The 24082-nt window shown below is 43.9% G+C and overlaps 1 protein-coding gene and 1 long non-coding RNA gene across 2 annotated transcripts in view; one reads left to right on the top strand and one right to left on the bottom strand.

Moving 5' to 3' along the window:
- SORCS2 (sortilin related VPS10 domain containing receptor 2) overlaps window positions 1-24082 on the bottom strand; it is an 894852-nt gene that overhangs the window by 772992 nt on the left and 97778 nt on the right. The gene's annotated exons all lie outside the window — the stretch shown is intronic.
- LOC120990377 lies at window positions 2599-7672 on the top strand. Its single transcript, XR_005776410.1, has 3 exons — window positions 2599-2763; window positions 7091-7100; window positions 7662-7672. It is a non-coding gene; the product is annotated as an uncharacterized LOC120990377 (long non-coding RNA).

Raw genomic sequence — 24082 nt, 5'->3', positions numbered from 1 at the left:
CTGCTTTTATATGGTAAGTGAAGCAGCTATCTTCAGAGTGACACTGTAAGATAATGACCGGGTAGACAGTGCAGTCATTGAGAGGAGCCCAGTCATTTCCAGACCCTCTCCAGTCCTGCTCCCCCCATCCAATCCCCCCATTCTCTGTCCCCCATGGAAAACAGCTGGAACTAAGACTGCACAGACTCCGCTCTGCTTCAAAGTGGTCAATTCATGCTGTGTTTTATTCCTGGCTTCCACACAGAGCTTAACTATCAAGAAGAAAAAGAGCCCGGGAAGAACAAAGATTCAGTCTTCAGGGGTCAGGCTGCAGTGCAGAATGCTGACCCTTCTTTGCTCAACATGGCTATCCAGTAATTCAGGAGCCTGGGAAAGCTTCGGCGGCCACTCAGGGCTTTACAATGCACCAGGCTGTTCATGTGAAGAGCGCAGGGTGGAGCTGAGCCCCTTGTAAACCTGTAAAAAGGAGCGGTGGGGCTCATGTATGAATAATGGTGGACTGAAACGGGTTCTGGTCCCTTGATTCAGTCACACCCGCAATGTATCCGGACTATTGCAATATATGCTATCTCCATGCTAACATCTGGGTGTGTCACCCAGTGATGGGCTACTAGAATGGCCCCAATAATGGGAAAAATGGTTGCAGCATTAGGAATCAAGTGAGCTTATCTTAGCTAATAATTTTAGTTTTCAAACAGAAGATTTCTTGATTTTAAGTTCTCCTTAAAAAAATACTTCGGGCCACAAGTCTAAAAAAGGTATGCACAGGGTGCAAAATTCCCCAGTGTTAAAGTGCCCGTCCACGTTCGACTAATGACTGGGAATTTCAGCAATGTCCATGAGGTGTTCAGCTGAAGTTTGTATGACATATGTTGAATCCTTCATGCTCAAGGGAGAAGGACCCACTGAGAAGGACAAGATGCTCTGAATGGGACGCTTGGACATTGAAGGAAGCAGTAACGGCAAAAAGTCAAGAAGAGAGTTGAAGGATAGAAGTTTGAGGGTAAAACATACATAAGGATGAAATTAGAAGCCCCTTTGCCAAATATTAAAATGGGCACCCGTTTTAGTGCCAAGTTTTGCCACCTGGGACTAAAAGGACTGGGTTGGCCACCTCTTGCTAACAGTGCAGTTCCTGTGGTGGTTCTTGGTATCTAAATTGGACCTACCAAGGGCCCCATGACCGTACCATAAGCCATCTTCATGGTATGTACGCCTTTGGAAGAGTTCGACTTATATTTTTTGTAAATTTGGGATTTTCGTTTGGCCCCATAAGTTTTGCCTTCCCCGTGTACAGAGTCATATAAATTATAATAAGGTTGTCCTCCTGACTGCACTTGTCATCTCATATTTAATAAAACATCCTTGACCACCTTAGACAGGTGCTGGAGATTTCCTCGAGACAACGTGACAGCTGTTTCCATTTAATTCCCTGTGTGGAGAGAATAGAGACAGATGACACAGAGCAGATCCTTGTCCTTGGACAGGGATAGTCATGTCAGATAATGACCTGCGTGGCTCGGACAGAACTTCATGGCCTGGTTCTCCACAGGAACTTCTCAAGAATCTCAACATCTGTTTTCTGATTCCGTGGAGGAAGCTCCATATGAGCAGATTACACAAACAGACGTGAACTTCCTCCTGGAGCAAGATGTGCTACATGTGCCCGAGCGCCAGGAACACCAGAGGCGATGGACGGATGTGATCTTCAGCAACTCACCAGATGTTCTGTGCATCACGAATCAGTGAAAAACACTGTATTAAACACATTATTAAAATAACGAGACCAAAGATCAGTCTCAAACTGTATTAAGTGACCAACATCACCCTGCAAGCGGAGGATGAGTTTACATTTTAAAGGGATTTTCCAGGGGTACACTATTGATGACCTGTCCATGAGATCTGTGAAGGTCTGGCTCCCATCACCCCCACCAATCAGCTGTTTGAAAAGACCATATTGCTCCGGTGAGTGCTGCAGTCTCTTCCTAGACCAGTGACATGTGACCTATGTGCAGCTCAGTCAAGTGAATAGGCCTGGGGTGCAATACCAAGCCCAGCCACTATACCGTGTATGGCGCTGTGTTTGGCATGCTGTGTGAAGGCCACACGGCCCCTGATCGGTGGGGATGCGAGTTGTTGGACTCCCACTGATGACATATTGATGACCTATCCTGAGAATAGGTCATCAATGCCCTACTAGCGGAAACCCCTTTAAGGTGTTTTCCAATTGTATGCAAATAAGGCTTAATGAGTGTGAAATTAAAAGTTATGCAGCTTAGTGATATGCCTCAACTTCTGATTATTTGAAGGCTTCAATGGAAACTATCCCTGATAATTTCACACTGACGCAGGCAAGTATCAGTGTCTAAGGCACACAACCATATTACAGCTTTGTTTTGTATAGAGCGGTACTAAGGAGCTCACAGCAGTGCATGGGTCCTTTGCTGTACCTCCTAGGGGCGTAGCTAAAGGCTCATGGGCCCTGGTGCAAGAGTTCAGCTTGGGCCCCCCTTCCTTCAGTGCTTTGTGTCCAGGGGCAGGGGTGCACATAGCCTTCAGGCTGCCTGAGGGAATAATTTGAAATGGCCCCGGCAAATTCTTGGCCTAACCCCTTCCCTCCAGCCAGAGGTGTAACTTGACCAGCATGCACTTTCTATAATACCGGTGTCTTCTTATGCGGCACAAGGGTCTTTGGGTTCCCTCAGGCTCTTGGGCCTTGTAGCGACTGCTACCTCTGCACCCCCTGCTCTGGAGACAAAAAATGTGTGTGAAATTCTCCCAAAAAGGTGGAGAGGGAGACACCAATATATAGTCTAAAGACCAGTTTTGATATTGATGGCCTATCCTCAGGATAGGTCGTCAATATCTGATCAGTAGGGGTACAACACCCGGCACCCCCACGGCTCCTCACAGCTTTCTAGGCACAGCGCTGTATAGTGGCCGTGCTTGGTATTGCAGCCTAGGCCCATTTACTTGAATAGGTCTGAGTTTCGTCTAGGTTATGTGACTAGTCTAGGAAGAGGACGTAACGTTTATAGGAGCTCTTCAAGGAGCTGATCCTAGGGGTGTCGGGAGTCGGACCACCAGACATCATACGCTGAATACCATTAATATCAAAATCCTCAGAAAACCCCTTTAATGCTGTGGGGTCCTTTACAATAATATAGCATTTTGAGACTGCACAATCATTTCTAACAAAGTCATTTTTGGTAAAAAAAAAAAAAAAAAAAATTTGCCCGAACAATATTTCATCCTAATGAACCCTGGCAATGAGCCCGAGCGTTTTATTTCTGATTTGTGCAGACATTTTATTTGTGTCCCCAAATAAAGTAAATCACGTCTCTTCTGCTTACGTTTCCTCCCGGTCACTAGGTGATGTTCTTACATCTCTTGATTAAACTCATAAAAATGCAAATTGTCAGTAGAGGCAATTAGCCCGCTGGTGCCGAGCGGGGACGACTCTTACTGGGTCATCCTCTCTCATTATCTTTCTAGGTGCGATATCGCCTTTTGTCTTCACTTTCCAGGAGATTTTGCTTGAAAAAAGGAACTTTTTAAAAAAAAAATTCTCACAAAGAGATAAAAAAATGCTAATTATGTTACGACAAAAAGATCAAATTAATATCTCCGGGAATTTATTAATAAAGACAGACAGGATGTAGTTGAAAGAGTTGTCTGGTCAGCTAAAGCGATATACCGATTCCGCTCTGTCTAAGACCTCATGCACATAACCGTATGTGTTCTGCGGTCTGCAAACTGCGGATCCGCAATATACGGATATCGGCCATGTGCATGCCATATTTTTCGCAGGCCCAATAGTCTATTCTTGCATGGAAAATGGACAAGAATAGGAAATGTTTTATAATTTGCGGGATGAACCAACGGAAGCAGACGGAGCTGTGTGCGGTCTGCATTTTTTTGCGGACCAATAGAAATAAATGGGTCGGGTGTGCGAAAAAAAAACGGTTTTGTAGTATGATGTCTAAGAGTCCTGGGCAAGCTGAAGGGGTTTTAAAGGTTCCCTATTTTTATGGAGTGTCCTGGAATATGACTCTCCTGACCTACAGGGTCCCCGTTATCCCTAAAGGATTCCTATATTGATGGATGGCCCATCCTCAGGGTATGCTATCAATATCTGATAGTGGGGGGCCAGCTCCCAGCACCCCCCACAGTTTGAAGAGGCCACAGCTCTCCGGTGATTGCTGCGCCCTCTTCCTAGGCCAGTGAAAGTCACGTTCATCAGTCCTGAGCTGCAATACCAAGCATATCCACTATACAATGTACGGCGCTGTGCTTGGTAAGCTGCAAGGAGGCTGCGGCGCTCACTGTTGTGCCACAGCCTCTTCAAATACCTGATTGCAAAGGGAGTTGGACCCCCGCCAATAAGATACCGATGACCAATTCTTAGAATAGGTCATCAAAATAAGAGTCCTGAAACCTTCTTTAATATATGCTAGGGCCAATATTAATTAGTGTCAATGTAAAGTGACTCTTAGGCTGGGTTCACACTTGAGCGTTTTACAGCGCGTTCAAACGCGCTGTAAAACGCTCAACACATGAAAACCAATGCTTCCCTATGGCCCTGGTTCTCACTTGAGCGTTTTACAGCGCTGAAAAACGCGCTGTAAAACGCCCTACGCTCAAACAAGTACTTGAGCTTCTTTGGGGCGTTTTGACGCGCGTTTGTGGCCATAGGACATTGCAGTCAATCACACAAACGCGCGTCAAACGCGCGTTTACTATTGCAAAAAACGCTCGTCAAAAACGCGCGTCAAAAACGCGCGTTAAACGCGCATATCAAAGACGCTCAGGTCTGAACCCAGCCTAAGGGAAAAACCTATGACTATGCAGCATTTTACTGGAGGGATAGCACATACCCCACCTCCAAAATTATATTTAACCCCTAAAGGACTTAGGACGTACCGGTACGCCATGTTTGCCGAGTCCTCAAGGACCCATGACGTACCGGTACGTCCTAACTTTAAAACTACATTGTGGCGCGGCGGGGGTTAATCGGAACAGGATGTCCGATTTCAGCGGGCATCCTGTCACAACGCCAGGGGGAGGCAGGTCATGTGACCCCCCCCCCCGCATCGGCAATCGGAGCAAACCGCAGGTCAATTCAGACCTGCGGTTTGCGGCTTTACCTGAAGTTTGCGGCGGCGATCAGCGGTGCCATCGGGTCCCCATGCAGCTGTAGGGGGGACCCGATGGCATGGAAGGCAGCGCAATGCCTTCCTTAGGCATCAGCGCTGCCTTCCGGTGACGAGCCTGTGAGATCCAGCCCCCCCTGGATCTCACAGGCTGGAAGCTGTATGAGTAATACACACAGTATGGAGACACTAAAACTTTATAAAAGCTGTTATTGTGTAAAACTTACATGTATAAAAAAAAAGTATACATATTAGGCATCGCCGCGTCCGTATCGACCGGCTCTATAAAAATATCACATGACCTAACCCCTCAGATGAACACCGTAAAAAAATAAAAACTGTGCTAAATAAACCATTTTTTGTCACCTTACATCACAAAAAGTGTAATAGCAAGCGATCAAAAATCATATGCACCCCAAATAGTGCCAATCAAACCTTCATCTCATCCCGCAGAAAATGATACCCTACCTGAGATAATCTCCCCAAAACTGAAAAAACTATGGCTCTCAGAATATGGAGACACTAAAACATGATTTCATTTTTGTTTGAAAAATAATATTATTGTGTAAAACTTACATAAATAAAAAAAAAGTATACATATTAGGTATCGCCGCGTCCGTATCGACCGGCTCTATAAAAATATCACATGAACTAACCCCTCAGATGAACACCGTAAAAAATAAAAACGGTGTAAAAAAAGCAATTTTTTGTCACCTTAAATCACAAAAAGTGTAATAGCAAGCAATCAAAAAGTCAAACACACCCCAAAATAGTGCCAATAAAACAGTCACCTCATCCCGCAAAAATCATACCCTACCCAAGGTAATCGCCCAAAAACTGAAAAAATTATGGCTCTCAGACTATGGAAACACTAAAACATGATTTTTTTTGCTTCAAAAATGAAATTATTGTGTAAAACTTACATAAATAAAACAAAAAGTATACATATTAGGTATTGCAGCGTCCGTGACAACCTGGTCTATAAAAATATCACATGATCTAACAATACTGCCACCCTATCCCGTAGTTTCTAAAATGGGGTAACTTTTTGGGAGTTTCTACTCTAGGGGTGCATCAGGGGGGCTTCAAATGGGACATGGTGTCAAAAAAACCAATCCAGCAAAACCTGCCTTCCAAAAACCGTATGGCATTCCTTTCCTTCAGCGCCCTGCCGTGTGCCCGTACAGCGGTTTACGACCACATATGGGGTGTTTCTGTAAACTACAGAATCAGGGCCATAAATATTAAGTTTGGTTTGGCTGTTAACCCTTGCTTTGTAACTGGAAAAAAATTATAAAAATGGAAAATCTGCCAGAAAAGTGAAATTTTGAAATTGTATCTCTATGTTCCATAAATTCTTGTGGAACACCTAAAGGGTTAACAGAGGTAGTAAAATCATTTTTGAATACCTTGAGGTGTGTTGTTTCTAAAATGGGGTCATTTTTGGGTGGTTTCTATTATGTAAGCCTCACAAAGTGACTTCAGACCTGAACTGGTCCTTAAAAAGTGGGTTTTGGAAAATTTCTGAAAAATTTCAAGATTTGCTTCGAAACTTCTAAGCCTTGTAACATCCCCCAAAAAATAAAATATAATTCCCAAAATGATCCAAACATGAAGTAGACAGATGGGGAATGTAAAGTAATAACTATTTTTGGAGGTATTACTATGTATTATAGAAGTAGAGAAATTGAAACTTGGAAATTTGCAATTTTTTTAAAAAATAATTGGTAAATTTGGTATTTTTTTATAAATAAAAATTATTATTTTTTTTACTTCATTTTACCAGTGTCATGAAGTACAATATGTGACGAAAAAACCGTCTCAGAATGGCCTGGATAAGTCATAGCGTTTTAAAGTTATCAGCACTTAAATTGACACTGGTCAGATTTGCAAAAAATGGCCAAGTCCTTAAAGTGAAATAGGGCTGAGTCCTTAAGGGGTTAAAGAGTCCTAGCTAGTTTTGGAGATCAATAAGGCTCTTCACATAGAGACCTTCCAGGAACCTATACAGGAGCAAAGAGTTATTTCTCGTAAGGTTTCCATGCAGCTAAGGGCTCTTTCACACTTGCGTTATTGTCTTCCGGCATAGAGTTCCGTCGTCGGGGCTCTATGCCGGAAGAATCCTGATCAGGATTATCCTAATGCATTCTGAAAGGAGAGAAATCCGTTCAGGATGCATCAGGATGTCTTCAGTTCCGGTACGGAACGTTTGTTGGCCGGAGAAAATACCGCAGCATGCTGCGCTTTTTGCTCCGGCCAAAAATCCGGAACACTTGCCGCAAGGCCGGATCCGGAATTAATGCCCATTGGAAAGCATTGATCCGGATCCGGCCTTAAGCTAAACGTCGTTTCGGCGCATTGCCGGAGCCGACATTTAGCTTTTTCTGAATGGTTACCATGGCTGCCGGGACGCTAAAGTCCTGGCAGCCATGGTAAGTGTAGTGGGGAGCGGGGGAGCAGTGTACTTACCGTCCGTGCGGCTCCCCAGGCGCTCCAGAGTGACGTCAGGGCGCCCCAAGCGCATGGATCACGTGATCGCATGGATCACGTCATCCATGCGCATGGGGCGCTCTGACGTCATTCTGGAGCGCCTGGGGAGCCGCACGGACGGTAAGTATACTGCTCCCCCGCTCGCCGCTCCTACTATGGCAACCAGGACTTTAATAGCGTCCTGGGTGCCATAGTAACACTGAAAGCATTTGGAAGACGGCTCAGTCTTCAAATGCTTTCAGTACACTTGCGTTTTTCCGGATCCGGCAGGCACCTCCGGCAACGCAAGTGCACGCCGGATCCCAACAACGCAAGTGTGAAAGAGGCCTAATGTTAAAAAAAAAACTACTTACAGGCAGAACTGCCCATGTGAATAATACCCTATGAATCTCTGGAAAGGGTGGGGTGATGGACTATAACCTCCCTTTGGGGTGGAAGTCCTCCCTATGGGGAATAGCCGAATGTCCTCTGAGAACAGGTAAAATCCTGCAAAAGCATTGGGAGAAAATACTAACTCCATACAGATGTTCTCCTGGTTGACTTCAACCTCAGGACCACAACACTGCAAGGCACCAGCGCTACCAACTATGCAGCCACCAAAGCCTATATAGTATAAAAATTAACCAACACGTGGCTTCTGGGTCTTCGTATCTCGCAGGTTGTGTGAACTCTACATGAGACAACTATTATAGCTAGGTGCTCCCTGTTCTGGTGGCATCTACCCAGGGTTTATTATCTTTGCTTTCCTCATGTAAAGGTCCCAGTGAATAAAAATTATTGAAAAGAACACACATACATAAAGTCAATAGGCAGTGCGAATCCAATTACAGCCCATCTAGACTGGAAAACCCTGGTGCAGACCACGAATAGGTGTCAACATTTTATTTTTATTACAAATGTCAAAAATTCTTTCCTGTAGGTGTAAGAGCGGACACACGTCTCACCTCCATGCTGACAGTCAACCGGCCCAAGATACTTGTCTCATTACCAGGCATTTCAAAGCAAATACCACAACATCTAGATAAGAGAAGGAATGGACATTGTGCTCTTTTCATCTGTGTAGTCCACGTGGTATCACAGAGAAAAATGTCCTTCCATGATTTATGCGCATTTTTAAAAAAATGTCAGTAACCAGTGGTCTCCAATCTTGGCTGTCTAGCTGTTGAAAAACTACAACTCCCAGCATAGCCTGTCAGCAGTGGCACAGAACAGAAGGAACTCTCCTCCCCATTATGGTGCCAGGTTTACCAACTAGGATAGAGGGGCTGACCAGCAGAACCTGATCTTGTAAAATATTCCACAGCTTCAAAGCAAAGAAGCCTTTTTGCCAATGGAGAATTTGGACATTAATTTAGCATGACTTTACCACAAATGCATGTACTATGATATAGACACAATAGCTGTGCCTATACCATCCACAGCAGGTGCCGGGTGCAACATAAAGCACCCGCTGCCACAGCCAGGATGGGAGTTACCTCTGATCCTACTGCTTAGCCTCCTAAGTGCCATGGTTAATGGCTGCTATGAAAGCTGCAGGCCTAAAAAAGCTCTCTCAGGACTTTCATGGCTATATACAGGGGTGGATTGGCCATAGACCTTACAGCGAGAATTTCCCGGTGGGCCGATGCCCCGGGGGCGGCTCATGGAACTGCTGACCCCTCCTACTTATGTTGCCCCGCCTGCTTTCAATTTAGGCATTCCTACAACATGGGGCCACTTTTTTTTTTCCAGGGCCACTTCAAGTTCCAAATCCGCCCCTGGCTGTATGCCTATAGCCAAAGGCCTAGTAGATTGCCTGTCAGGCATTAATGCTATGATATATTCATGAATATACAAAATCATTATAGAAGCGATCGCACTATGACTTCCTCTAAAAAAAATTTAAATTGTTCAAAAGAGGATTCACATTAAAAACAAACATGTAAAAAAATATACATGTATGGTATCACCCAGATCATAACCATCACTATAGGCCTCTTTCACACGACCGTATGGCTTTTTCAGTGTTTTGCGGGCCGTTTTTTCCGGATCCGTTGTTCCGTTTCGGTTTAGTTTTTCCGTATGGCATATACAGTATACAGTCATTACATAGAAAAAATTGGACTGGGCATAATATTTTCAATAGATGGTTTCGCAAAAAACTGAACGGATACGGAAGACATACGGATGCATTTCCGTATGTGTTCCGTTTTGTTTGCGGACCCATTGACTTGAGCCACGGAACGTGATTTGCGGGCAATAATAGGACATGTTCTATTTTTCAACGGAACAGAAAAACGGAAATATGGAAACTGAATGCATACGGAGTACATTCTGTTTTTTTTTGCGGAACCATTGAAATGAATAGTTCCGTATACGGAACCAGTTTATAGAATGAAACAAAACGGCCCGTAATCGGGAAAAATAAACGGTCGTGTGAAAGAGGCTTAATAAAGTTAAGCTACTTTCACACTGGATCAGTTTTGCCCTAATGCATTCTGAATGGAAAAGGATCCGCTCCGAATGCATCAGTTGCAGCGTTTTGGTGAAACTGAGCCAAACGGATCCGTCCTGACACACAATCTAAGTCAATGGGGACGGATCCGTTTTCACTGACACATTATGTCACAATAAAAAACGGATCCGTCCCCCATTGACCTTCAGTGGTGTTCACGACGGATCAATCTTGGCTATGTTAAAGATAATACAAACGGATCCGTTCTGAACGGATGCAGACGGTTGTATTATCTGAACGGATCCGTCTGTGCAGATCCATGACGGATCCGCACCAAACGACGTGTGAAAGTAGCCTAAACTTATTATATAAATCAAAATGGCTCCGTTAAAACGTCCAGAGACAACGAGCCGTGAAATTTGCTTTAACTGTGTAAAAGTGTAACACAACAAAAACAAAAAAAAGTAGTAAAAGTAATATAAAAACTATAGATTTTTGGTATCGACGTGATGGTGATGACCCATAGAATAAATGCAACGTGTTATTTCTGCTGCACAGTGAACACTGCAATATTTAGAAAGCAAAAAATTGAGGAATTGCTTTAAAAAAAAAAATCCTCCAGAATGAGTTAATGCAAGTTAATCAGTGAGTTATATGTACCTTCAAATGGTGCCATAGAAAAATACAACTCATCCTGCAAAAAACATCAGTGGGGAAATAGAAAAGCTTAAACTGACTTGGGCAGGAAGGGGTTAAAGTGATCAGCACTTGCACAGTGTCTGCATGAGTCACTTTTTGGGTTTTTGACAATTTACATCCTGGTAGTCTCTGTCACTACTTCTGTATAAGTACCTACTGTAAATGAAAGGTGGCTGCGTTATAGCCGGTACATGATGGGGAGTGTAGTGAGCACGCTGGAAATACTCCTAGAATTGTTTGGCATCTCTGCTACGTTCTTGGGTGTCAGCCAAGGACTTCACAGTTTGTCAATACCCATCTCAATGTGAGAGCGAGCCTCAGGGAGATTACAGCGTCACTTACTACTACAGGGAGTGCAGAATTATTAGGCAAGTTGTATTTTTGAGGATTAATTTTATTATTGAACAACAACCATGTTCTCAATGAACCCAAAAAACTCATTAATATCAAAGCTGAATATTTTTGGAAGTAGTTTTTAGTTTGTTTTTAGTTTTAGCTATTTTAGGGGGATATCTGTGTGTGCAGGTGACTATTACTGTGCATAATTATTAGGCAACTTAACAAAAAACAAATATATACCCATTTCAATTATTTATTTTTACCAGTGAAACCAATATAACATCTCAACATTCACAAATATACATTTCTGACATTCAAAAACAAATCAGTGACCAATATAGCCACCTTTCTTTGCAAGGACACTCAAAAGCCTGCCATCCATGGATTCTGTCAGTGTTTTGATCTGTTCACCATCAACATTGCGTGCAGCAGCAACCACAGCCTCCCAGACACTGTTCAGAAAGGTGTACTGTTTTCCCTCCTTGTAAATCTCACATTTGATGATGGACCACAGGTTCTCAATGGGGTTCAGATCAGGTGAACAAGGAGGCCATGTCATTAGATTTTCTTCTTTTATACCCTTTCTTGCCAGCCACGCTGTGGAGTACTTGGACGCGTGTGATGGAGCATTGTCCTGCATAAAAATCATGTTTTTCTTGAAGGATGCAGACTTCTTCCTGTACCACTGCTTGAAGAAGGTGTCTTCCAGAAACTGGCAGTAGGACTGGGAGTTGAGCTTGACTCCATCCTCAACCCGAAAAGGCCCCACAAGCTCATCTTTGATGATACCAGCCCAAACCAGTACTCCACCTCCACCTTGCTGGCGTCTGAGTCGGACTGGAGCTCTCTGCCCTTTACCAATCCAGCCACGGGCCCATCCATCTGGCCCATCAAGACTCACTCTCATTTCATCAGTCCATAAAACCTTAGAAAAATCAGTCTTGAGATATTTCTTGGCCCAGTCTTGACGTTTCAGCTTGTGTGTCTTGTTCAGTGGTGGTCGTCTTTCAGCCTTTCTTACCTTGGCCATGTCTCTGAGTATTGCACACCTTGTGCTTTTGGGCACTCCAGTGATGTTGCAGCTCTGAAATATGGCCAAACTGGTGGCAAGTGGCATCTTGGCAGCTGCACGCTTGACTTTTCTCAGTTCATGGGCAGTTATTTTGCGCCTTGGTTTTTCCACACGCTTCTTGCGACCCTGTTGACTATTTTGAATGAAACGCTTGATTGTTCGATGATCACGCTTCAAAAGCTTTGCAATTTTAAGAGTGCTACATCCCTCTGCAAGATATCTCACTATTTTTGACTTTTCTGAGCCTGTCAAGTCCTTCTTTTGACCCATTTTGCCAAAGGAAAGGAAGTTGCCTAACAATTATGCACACCTAATATAGGGTGTTGATGTCATTAGACCACACCCCTTCTCATTACAGAGATGCACATCACCTAATATGCTTAATTGGTAGTAGGCTTTCGAGCCTATACAGCTTGGAGTAAGACAACATGCATAAAGAGGATGATGTGGTCAAAATACTCATTTGCCTAATAATTCTGCACGCAGTGTAGAGGCAGAACTAACTGGGGCTCATATATAACAGAGCCATACACATCTGTAATGTACTAATAATATATATATATATATATATATATATATATATATACAGTATATATATCTGCAACGGGCACCTCCCCCTAGGGCCCTCTATATAACGCAACCAAGGTATAGGAATGCCGAGTGGTATAGTGCGGCCTAAAATGTCCCTTCGTGTGTGTCATGGTGCTCCTACCTGGATACGTCTGGACCCCAGGCTTTGGCTCCGAAGCCATAAATAGGGGGAATAATTGAGGGATATGAAAGAAAGATTGAGTGCAGACCTTGTATGTAGTTGAAAAGCAGCCATAGGCCTCATGCAAACGTGCCGTTCCGTTTTTTGCGGTCCGCAAACCGCGGATCCGCAAAAAACGGAAGCCGTCCTTGTGCCTTCTGAAATTTGCGAAACGGAACGGGTGACCCATTGTAGAAATGCCTATTCTTGTCTGCAAAACGGACAGAGCGGGGCTACGGAATGGAGCAACGAATGCGGACAGCTGTTCGCTGTCCGCATCTTTTGCGGCCCCATTGAAGTGAATGGGTCCGCATCCGAGCCGCAAAAACTGCGGCTCGGATGCGGACCAAAACAACGGTCGTGTGCATGAGGCCTTACTTGAATAAACGTTCTCAAAACAATCTTCAAGCTCTGTCTTGGTCCCAGCAGGCTTTAACATTAAAACTGGCAGGCAAACTCGACTCTCCTACATCTGTTTTCCTCTGGCTCTGCTGTACTGACAGGCTGACTGTATAGGCCAGATTTATCATTAGCTCAAGTCAGAATAATGGAGTGAAAAAGTCAAAAAAAATTGCGCAATCGCTAAAACTGCGCACAAATTTGCGACTTTATTCTGCTCTGCACTATGCTCGCCAGTTTTCTGAAAGTGGGCGTGTTTTCTTATGTAAATTAATCTCTAGACAGATTTACTATTGGGACTATTTAAAAAGTCGCAAAAAAATGCGCAATTTCACTTCAGTGAGGACCATGCTTATCTTATGAGACTTTTTAATGGAACATGCGACTTTTTCGTAAAGACGTGCGACTTTTGTAAAGCCGCTTACTGACGGATAAACTGCTACCGTCAAACCACATTTATTACAGTCTTAAAGGGCCGATCATAAATCTGACTTGGCTAAAATTGACTTTAGCCATATGTGAAAGTGGAGTGAGCTGTCAGAGTAATGATAAATCTGGCCCTATGACTTTGCTTCTTCTTGTATGCTGCACTTCTCTTTGTATGGTCTGTCTCTAGATTAGGGAAAAGGAACTTTCCTCCTGGCTCCTGAGGCTTTACGCTTTGTCCTCCATGGCCAGCAGAGTTGAGGGTGCTCTGGCCGGCTTGGACATGTCCCGCAGAGACTTGCCCTGCACCTGTCCCCTAGCAGAGGATAAGCTAGACTGACTCTTCACTGCAGGAAGTAGGACTCGCCCACCTCTCCACAGAGGGGGGTTAGAATGGAATGGAAAGCTCCATTCTACCTTAAGAGCAGCTCTGCCGTGTTTGCTGCCACCTGCTGGTGAACCAGGCACATTACATGTTAATACAACAGTTGCAAACATTATGAATGCACAGTGTATAGGACCTGAACAAAATACATAAGTTGACGTTTTGTTAGCCCATTACAGATAGTAGCAGGGTGCAGAAGTGGCGTTACATATCTACTGTCTAATATACCAGGGGAGCAACCGCCATGGAGACGGATTGTGAACCATACATCTCATCTATACTGACAGGATACATGAAGCCTGGGGGAATACGTGTTCCCTGGTGTCAGTGGGTAAGAGCAGGCTATAATCCCCAGGGTGGCGCCCTCTTGTCATCCATTCCTTGCAGAGTCCTGTCTGCTGACAATCAATCCAGAGTGAATGTCAAGGATAAGGAAGTTACCAGGCACTCAATCACCCGAGACTGTATTAAGAATTCACGTATTTAATGATCAATACAACAATTAACAATAAAAATGGTAAAAAGAAAGAATAAAATGATGTAATATACTATGAAGGCGTTCTCACAGCAGAATGATTGTTCAATTACCATATATCTAAGCGCATTTCCCAATCAAAATAACGTCTTGTATAAACATACTCCCCAGGAAAATCCTTATCAACATGATTTCTACTATGAAATGTAAATAAAAATAAAAACGGTGAAAAATGTACACAAATATTATCTATACCAATTGCTCATTGAATGAAAATATCTAAAAATATCTAATCATTCCAGAGTGGTTTCTGGGTTTCTAACTGTCTACAGTATCGTGTCCACCTTTTAAAGGGGTGTCCCGACCAGTTAGTCCAAGCTATAATCCTACCATGTTAATCCAGAAGAAGGCCTCCCCCCCCCATGAGGCAGGTACCCATTACCCTACATTAGGCAACTTCAGAAAGAAAATATAGCAAACATACTATACTCACTTCCAGCAATCACCTGCTGCTGATGTTGCGATGCTGCTCCAGTCCCTGGAAAACCCCCTAAGCCAATGACTGACTGAGGTGGGTCACTGCTAATGCAGGTGATTGGCTGAGAAGTCATTTCCTGTGTGTCAAGCTGGGACAGGAAGTGGAGAGCAGTGTGGGAGAAGCAGCAGGGGACCGCTGGATTGGCTGAGGGGGCTTATCCTGTCATTTCGGTGTGTAAAATCGGGAAGAGCATCTTATGCATTTTTAACCCTTTATGATCCTTTTTTTTTTTTTTTTTTTAAACAAAACTATCTTGTAAATGATGGTATCCCTATGATATAACAATTCTGGTGCATCTTTTCTTATAACTCTACATTGTGCTATTCCTCCTTTTACTCCTCCTTGAAATTTATGAATAAATTGACGACTGAGAGATGCATTTGTCCTTACATAGTCTACACCAGGCATGCTCAACCTGAGGCTCTCCAGCTGTTGCAAAACTACAACTCCCAGCATGCCCGAACAGCCTACAGCTATCAGCATACAGCAGGGGGGCATGGTGGGAGACTGGGAGTTGTAGCTTTACAACAGCTGGAGGGCCGCAGGTTGAGCATCCCTGGTCTACACTGATTGGACAATGTCACACTGGGTCGGGACACATCCCTTACTGGTAACACCCAGTTGTGAATATATTTATATATTAAAAATAGGCCCAAGATATTTTGGTCCAGAATAATTACATTGGGAATGCAAGCATTTAGTAAATCAGACAGGAGTAGAGACAGGTCCTCTTTAAAGGAGTTGTCAAGGATCAAAAATGGCCAAGGAAAGAAGAGTGCATAAAACAATAAAAGAACGGCCCTGCCCTGGTGCCCCTGCCGGGCTGAGATTACTGTGCTGCAGTGGCCACGTCAGGTTCGTGCGCGCCACTTCTGCAACTAATAACTGGTTATTTGTGCACTATATGAGCGTATACCAGCAGGGGCCAGGGTGCAACAGAGGGCAAGGATAATGAGAAGAGAAAGAACAGGGACATATGGGAGCAGTATCTATATCTCTTCCCTTCCTAGTGATGGTTTCCATAAGATATCAGCTAATAAATTCATTCCCTCTGCACACTACACACAGCCGTCATGTACTTGACACATGATTGTCACCCGTCTCACTGTTTGCGATTATGTGTCACCACTTTTTTCTAAGTATGTACATGTCAGTCTGTGATAAACGCCTACGATGCCCTCCGCAAGCCTCAGATAGATATGAGAAAATTTATGAAACATCGACTGCTTCGCCGAATTTTACAAAAAATTTGCTTTGTGACGAATTACTTCAATGATAGAGAGCCGCCCCCCATAATTGTACCCCTCAGACGCCATGTTCATACATGATCACGGCATCTGATAGGAATAATCTGGTGTAAAATTCACACGTCCGTAATTTGGGTCCGCATTCGTTCCGCAATTTGCGGACCCATTCACTTTCAATGGGGCTAGAACAGATGCAAATCCACATTTCCTGGATCCGCATCCGTTTTTTCGGGATCCGCATTCGTTTTTTCGGGATCCGCAATTTCGTTCCTGGAAAAAATAGAACATGTCCTATTCTTGTCCGCAATTGCTGACCAAGAAAAGGAATTTTCTATTATAGTGTCTGATGTGAGGTTCCGCAAATTGCGGATCGCACATTGCAGGTGTCCGTGTTTTGCGGATCCGCGATTTTCGGATCCGCGAAACACTTACGGAAGTGTGAATGGACCCTTACCTGCTCCATTTGCTTGCGACAGGCCGACCGCCGCCATCTTGCTTGAAGATCTGGTGCAAAATCTCACACAGCAACGTCACCAAGCACGAAATTTTGGCCGAGATCTTCAAACAAGATGGCGGTGGCCAGCCCGTCGCAAGCAAATGAAGCAGTATGATTTTTTAGTTAGTTTTTTTGCACTATTTGAGGTAAATTTATTCGCTACCACGAAGCACGAAAAAATTTGACTTCGCGGCAAATCGAATTTATCCTGAAATTCAAATCGAAGTCCGCTTTGTGGACTTCGATTCGCTCAACACTAATCTCAGACATCAGACCCCCAGCGATCAGTATAAATGTATTGGAAAATCGGGAGATTTACATCGCGGCAGCCTGGAAGTCACTTGCGGAGGTAACGAGGAAGCAGATACAACCCGGCTTGGTTTAAATCGCCCCCATATTATTATTGAGGCAAGTACTGATTGAATGTGAAATAATATTGCTCTTCTTGCGCACTTTTGAGGCAGTTATTGTAATTTCATTCACATTCCCCTTTCTACTCTCACCAGCTACAGCTCAATCTTGTGAGAGACTAATAAATAAATTTAGCGGAATACACAATCTTTATCAGCGCGGGTTCAGAGCTACCTTTTTAGTATTGGAAACCCCCTTTAAAGGGCTTTAACTCCATTCTTAATTAGCCCCCGGAATGTAGTCCACATAAGATTTAAAAAAATGCACTCATCTGCTCTCTGCTGCTCAGTTCCAGCACCAAGGATCTTTTCATGCTGCTGTAGCCATTCACGTGACCCAGTAGTGAGATGGTGTGGGTGGCCCACCGGGACAACCCCCTTACAGCAGCCATTTCCCCTGACTTACAGATGATCACTGGGGGGGGGGGGGGGGGGGCAGCTACAGGAACCCTAAGACATCATGACTTCCACTGCAAAGAAAAAAGTGTCCTTTGGATACACAGGGAAGCTGCTAGATACTATCTGGCTAAAAGAGATGGTCTTAAAGGTTTGTAGGCAATTTTTGTTTATGACTGCATTTTACTAATTTTTGACAAAATTATAATTTCAATTGCCCTTTATTAAAAATATTGAGCCATTCTGTCACAAAGGGGTAACTGTTTTTCTAAATGTGTGACTGGTACTTTCACTTTGTGTCGGTCATCTAATAACCCTTATCTGTAAGCTACTAAGAGGTCATAAACAGGTATGTAAGCCACATTCTTATCAGTAAGATAAGAACTGAGCTATAATGAGTGTTTATAAGGTCAGAGATCAGAGATAAGGAGCCCGTCAGCTCCCCAACTGACGGAAAAGAGAAAATCCAGAGGTTGCTTCTAGAGCATCTCAGCTATGTACGGAAAAAAGGACTCCATATTCTTAATAAAGACCAATTGAAAAAATATATTTTTAGCTCAAAATGACTACAATGCAATAGTAAAAACAAATTGCCCTCAAAGGTGTACATAGCTTTTAACCAAACACATATAGTACCAAAATTAAAAACGGCGGGATTTGCAGCCTAGGGCAGTTTCCCCGCCATGCCCTTTCAGTGATAGAAGTATTACAGCAACTTACTTAAAAGTTCTATGACTGTCAGCACCTAACTTGTGCATAGACTGAAGTATAAAATTAGGAAAAAGCCTTATGAAATTAAGATATTAATATTGATGGTGCCTGCGGCAGAAATGCCCTACCTCATTACGTTTGTTTCCTGTAGAGAGATTTGTCTCACTGCTGTGCTCTGTGTGCATCAATCATTGCTCCCCAATAAGAACCCGAGATATGTAGAAGTGGAAAAAGTCAAGTTAAGATTCATGGCTAGGACACGACCATGCCGAATTAAGACTAATTATATCGGAGAATAAAAGAATGGGTCAGTAAGCTATGTGGCTAGATCATTATTATTTATCACAAACTGCAGAAGTTTCATTAGAGCCTCACGTCGTCTGAGCTATCAGGCCCTTGTTTTGTTCTTGCCAAACTAAGTTCTCTTCCACCAACATTCATTAGAGTGGATGGGTCACTGTCTCCTACAAGAGCAGCACACTCTTCACCAAGTGCTCTGATAACTCTGATTGGCTAAATAAAGTTCTACTGTTATCCATTTCAGCAAGCAGACCCTATCAAACTGAGTCCTCTCCACACCAATATTCATTCGAGTGGATGGGTCACTGTCTCCTACAAGAGCAGCATGCTCTTCACCAAGTGCTCTGATAACTCTGGTGATCTGATCTGATTGGCTAAAACATGTTCTACTGCTATCCATTTTGGCAAACAGACCCTATCAAACTAAGTTCTCTTCACACCAACATTCATTAGAGTGGATGGGTCACTGTCTCCTACAAGAGCAGCACACTCTTCACCAAGTGCTCTGATAACTCATGGCAGCTGTGACATTCAGTCTTATCTTCATTAATATAATCATATGAATGGACAGGTCACTGCCTACTTCAAGAGCAACACACTCGTCTCCTGCTGTGGTCATCATTCCCATGAACTGATTGCCAAGAGGTAGATAGGCTGGACTTGTGGTGATAGGTCATCATTTCATTAAGGTGATCTTCATATTTAAACACTCATAACACACTTTTTATAGTATCTGTTGCTTTAAAGAAAAATTTCAAGGGAACCTCCAGCAAAAACCTAGGTCAACATGATTCATAACTGAGTCTTTCTGAAACCCTAATGAATATCTTTTCGTGTCAGGATGCTTGGCATTGCTTATCAAAAGACGCCACAGGGATCCGGTAAAGCTGCTGGGTCTTCGCGCTCCTATAGAGATCCAGCTGTGTCATCCATATTATTAGCAAACAGCTGGTGGGGAAGTGTATTGATGTGAACCAAGAGCACTTCAGCACCAGAGACAGGGGAGCGGGGCCCAACTCAAAAGCAAGGATATATACAACCACATTATTATACTATCCCAGCTATGAAGATGGCCAAGAAACTAGCCGGGTATTGGATTCCTGGGGACAGAATATTTTGTCCTGCACTGTGTTAGAACCAAATACCAAACAGTAGCACAATATTCTGCCCCAGCAGAACCAAATACCACAGTGCAGCACAATATACTGCCCCAGCAGAACCAAATACCACAGTGCAGCACAATATACTGCCCCAGCAGAACCAAATACCACAGTGCAGCACAATATACTGCCCCAGCAGAACCAAATACCACAGTGCAGCACAATATACTGCCCCAGCAGAACCAAATACCACAGTGCAGCACAAAATACTGCCCCAGCAGAACCAAATACCACAGCACAGCACAAAATACTGCCCCAGCAAAATCAAATACCACAGAACAGCACAAAATACTGCCCCAGCAGAACTAAATACCACAGTACAGCACAAAATACTGCCCCAGCAGTACCAAATACCACAGCACAGAACAATATACTGCCCCAGCAGAACCAAATACCAAACAGTAACACAAAATACTGCCCCAGCAGAACCAAATACCACAGTGCAGCACAAAATACTGCCCCAGCAGAACCAAATACCACAGTGCAGCACAAAATACTGCCCCAGCAGAACCAAATACCACAGTGCAGCACAAAATACTGCCCCAGCAGAACCAAATACCACAGTGCAGCACAAAATACTGCCCCAGCAGAACCAAATACCACAGCACAGCACAAAATACTGCCCCAGCAAAATCAAATACCACAGAACAGCACGAAATACTGCCCCAGCAAAATCAAATACCACAGAACAGCACAAAATACTGCCCCAGCAGTACCAAATACCACAGCACAGAACAATATACTGCCCCAGCAGAACCAAATACCAAACAGTAACACAAAATACTGCCCCAGCAGAACCAAATACCACAAAGCAGAACAAAATACCACAGTGCAGTAAAGTACACTGGCCCAGCAGAACAAAATACTGCCCCAGGAGAGCCAAATACCACAGTGCGGCACAATATACTGCCCCAGCAGAACCAAATACCACAGCACAATATACTGCCCCAGCAGAACCAAATACCACAGTGCAGCACAATATACTGCCCCAGAAGAACCAAATACTACAGCACAATATACTGCCCCAGCAGAACCAAATACTACAGTGTAGCACAATATACTGCCCCAGAAGAACTAAATACCACAGCGCAGCACAATATACCACCCCAGCAGAACCAAATACCACAGTACAGCACAATTTACTTTGCCAGCAGAATAAAATACCACAGTGCAGCAAAATACACTGGCCCAGCAGAACAAAATACTGCCCCAGCAGAGCCAAATACCATAAAGCAGAACAATACACTGTACCAGCAGAACAAAATACTGTCCCAACAGAACCAAATACCACAGTGCAGCACAACATACTGCCCCAGCAGAATCAATTACCACAGTTGATTAAAAACTTATTCTGGGGCAGAATATTGTGCTGCACTGTGGTATTTGGTTCTGCTGGGGCAGTATTTTGTGCTGCACTGTGTTATTTGGTTCTGCTGGGGCAGCACTGTATGGTATGGTATACCATATATACTGTATGGTATGGTACTCTATGGTATTGCTTGCTCCGACTATGTGTGTTAGCTCCGCCTACTTGAGTTGACCTCGCCTACTCATGTTGCCCCCACCTTGTCAATTTGGGCCCACCTACAACATGAGGCCGCTTTAAATTCCCAGTCCCAGACAGACGTTACTCCGTCTACTACTCCTCTCATCCTGGCCCTGATAGGAAGTGTTCAAACTTGGTGCCCAGGGCGGCCCCGGCTAGAATACATTCCTGATTACGATGTGTAATGAATTCTGAAATCTGCAAGAAATTTAAGTCCTGAGAATATACTTTTAATACATCATAAAGTATACCCCTATAGAAGTACGCTATGCCTATAGCAATCTATATGGACAAGCTTAAACAGACCCGTGCCCGTGCAATGAAGGGGGAGCGCACCCTGGGTTTTTGGAGGCTCCTGTCTGGTGGTGGCTGGGGTGCCCGTGATGTGGATAGGCAGACAGGTGCAAGGTAGGAGAGCAGGTGTAGGGCCACCTGATGGTGGAGGCAATGACCAGGCCCGTTCAGTTGGAATAAATAAAGTCTCTCTTTACTGAGTATAAGATGGAGGTTGCAGTACAAATACAAGGGACAGGCACAGTTCTGAGCTCTTCCAATTAGCTGTGTATAGGCAGTAACAATGGTGGTAGTAGTAGTCCTCCCTGAGTCTCTCTCTAGATACACTTTGCAATCTCAAATAACCACAGGTGTGCAATTCGGTTCTCACTAACTCTTTCTGCAATGCTCCCAGGGTGCAGATACTAGATCAGATGGCCAGACTGTCTGAGAAGTGTTGCGGGTCCCGGAGGCAATTAACCCATTCCACAAGCAGCAAAGTCTGGTGCCATAAACGAGCGATTACCTTACTGTCTTTAGCCAGCACGGCCTTTCAGTGGTTCTCAACCATCAAAAATGTCCGCCCTCTTTCTCTCAGGGGTAGTCTTTCAGTTCAGTTGCTTCTCAGTCTCAGGGATGAAGGTTCCCTGGACGACATGCACGTCCTTCCTCTAGCGCCAATCATAGAAAAAATGTGTATAGCAGCACAAAGAAAAATTAAAGCCTTATCTTGTGGTGGTGCCAGCCGTGTTGGGAGCCAGTCTGGAGTTCCCCCTTGGATGCGTCATATAGAAGAAACCGCAGCACTCACTTGTCTTCAATTCTGTGGAATTTATTTCACCAGCAAAAAATGTGACGTTTCGACCGTAATGGTCTTTCTCAAACAATGGTCTTTCTTGCTTGAGAAAGACCATTACGGTCGAAACGTCGCATTTTTTGCTGGTGAAATAAATTCCACAGAATTGAAGACAAGTGAGTGCTGCGGTTTCTTCTATATGACGCTTCCTCTAGGGCCACTCAGCAAAGACTCTCCCAAAGGCCGCAGCTAGAATCAAAGGATGCTGCTCCTACAAAGGATGCAGTCAGACTGGTCTGTACACCAGTCACAACTAACCATAGAAGGTAGGACCAGCCTGTCTCCCTGCAACCCAACCAAGACAGCCAGATTTAACTATTTGCTGCCTATACCACTTGGGATAGACATTGCATTAGAAAAGAATACTTTAACAATAAATCACAACATGAACACTTTAGCAAAGAATGAGCTCTTTAGCAGTGATCCAATATGTTAACCCTTGAGCAGTGATCCACTGGGAGAATGAATTGAGTGAAGACGTACCGTATCCGCTCGACCTGCCTTTCCATTCATTTGAGAAAAAAGAACTTCTAAGAATTATTGAGGAATCCGGAGGTTGGACCACCCTGAACAGATAGTTGTCCCCTATCCTGTGGCACAACAAATTTAAGGTAATGGCATTCAGGTACCCAGTAAACATGTTGCACAGGCAAAAGGTCCTCAGCACTAAAGAGGATAATAGGTTCAACTCTGACCAAGGACAACATCTCCATGGAGTTTGTATGTTCGACCCACATTTTTGCGAGTTTTCTTTTGCTCCTTTTTGTCGTACTCCAAAACACACTGGTAATTCACTCGGCTTCCTATGAAACTGGCCCTAGCTTGTATGTCTGAGATAGGGACGGGAGGGGAATTAGATTGTGAGCTCCTCTGATCCACAGCTGCACTGAACAGAGGTGGCTGCGCATGCGCAACTCTCTCCATTCACTTCTTCTGAAGTTTTGAGAACTCTTTTAAAGGAGTTATGCAGCTTTCTAAGCCATTTTGGTTGACCCGGTCCTGCTGGGTCTGCAGAAAGAAGCATACTTACCTACTATTCACTTACGGCACTTTTGGATCCCCGCTTGTAAAAAGCAGGTAAGTACGCTTCCCTCCACACACCCTGCAGGGTGGTGATGGTGGTCAACCAAAGGGGCTTAGAAAGCCGGACAACCCTTTAGGGTCCATTGACACGTCCCCTGCAATACAAATGCCTATGGGATGAAAGGTCATACCCCACTTAACATATTCCTAATAATATCAATAAAAACACTGAAACCAGCCAATTTGATTAGAAAATATTTTTAACTAATTAATAATTTAACATTAACAACTCAATTAAAAAATTCCGTTGAACTCAATACACGAGCTCAGCCATAAGCTCAAGCTCATTATAAATTAATAATTTAAACATTCATTTGTAACTGATATACAACAAGCCACGAGCTCAGCCACGAGCTTATCAAACAACTCATACCCCAGTTAAAAATAAAAAACTACAGCCTATCGGGAAGGGCGGGCCGGGCAGCGATGCTTCTTCTTCTGAC

Source organism: Bufo bufo, chromosome 2 (assembly GCF_905171765.1).
Source record: "Bufo bufo chromosome 2, aBufBuf1.1, whole genome shotgun sequence".
NCBI classification, from domain to species: Eukaryota; Metazoa; Chordata; class Amphibia; order Anura; family Bufonidae; genus Bufo; species Bufo bufo.
Note: the sequence above shows the minus strand (reverse complement) of the source record. Positions and strands in the feature narration are given on the sequence as shown.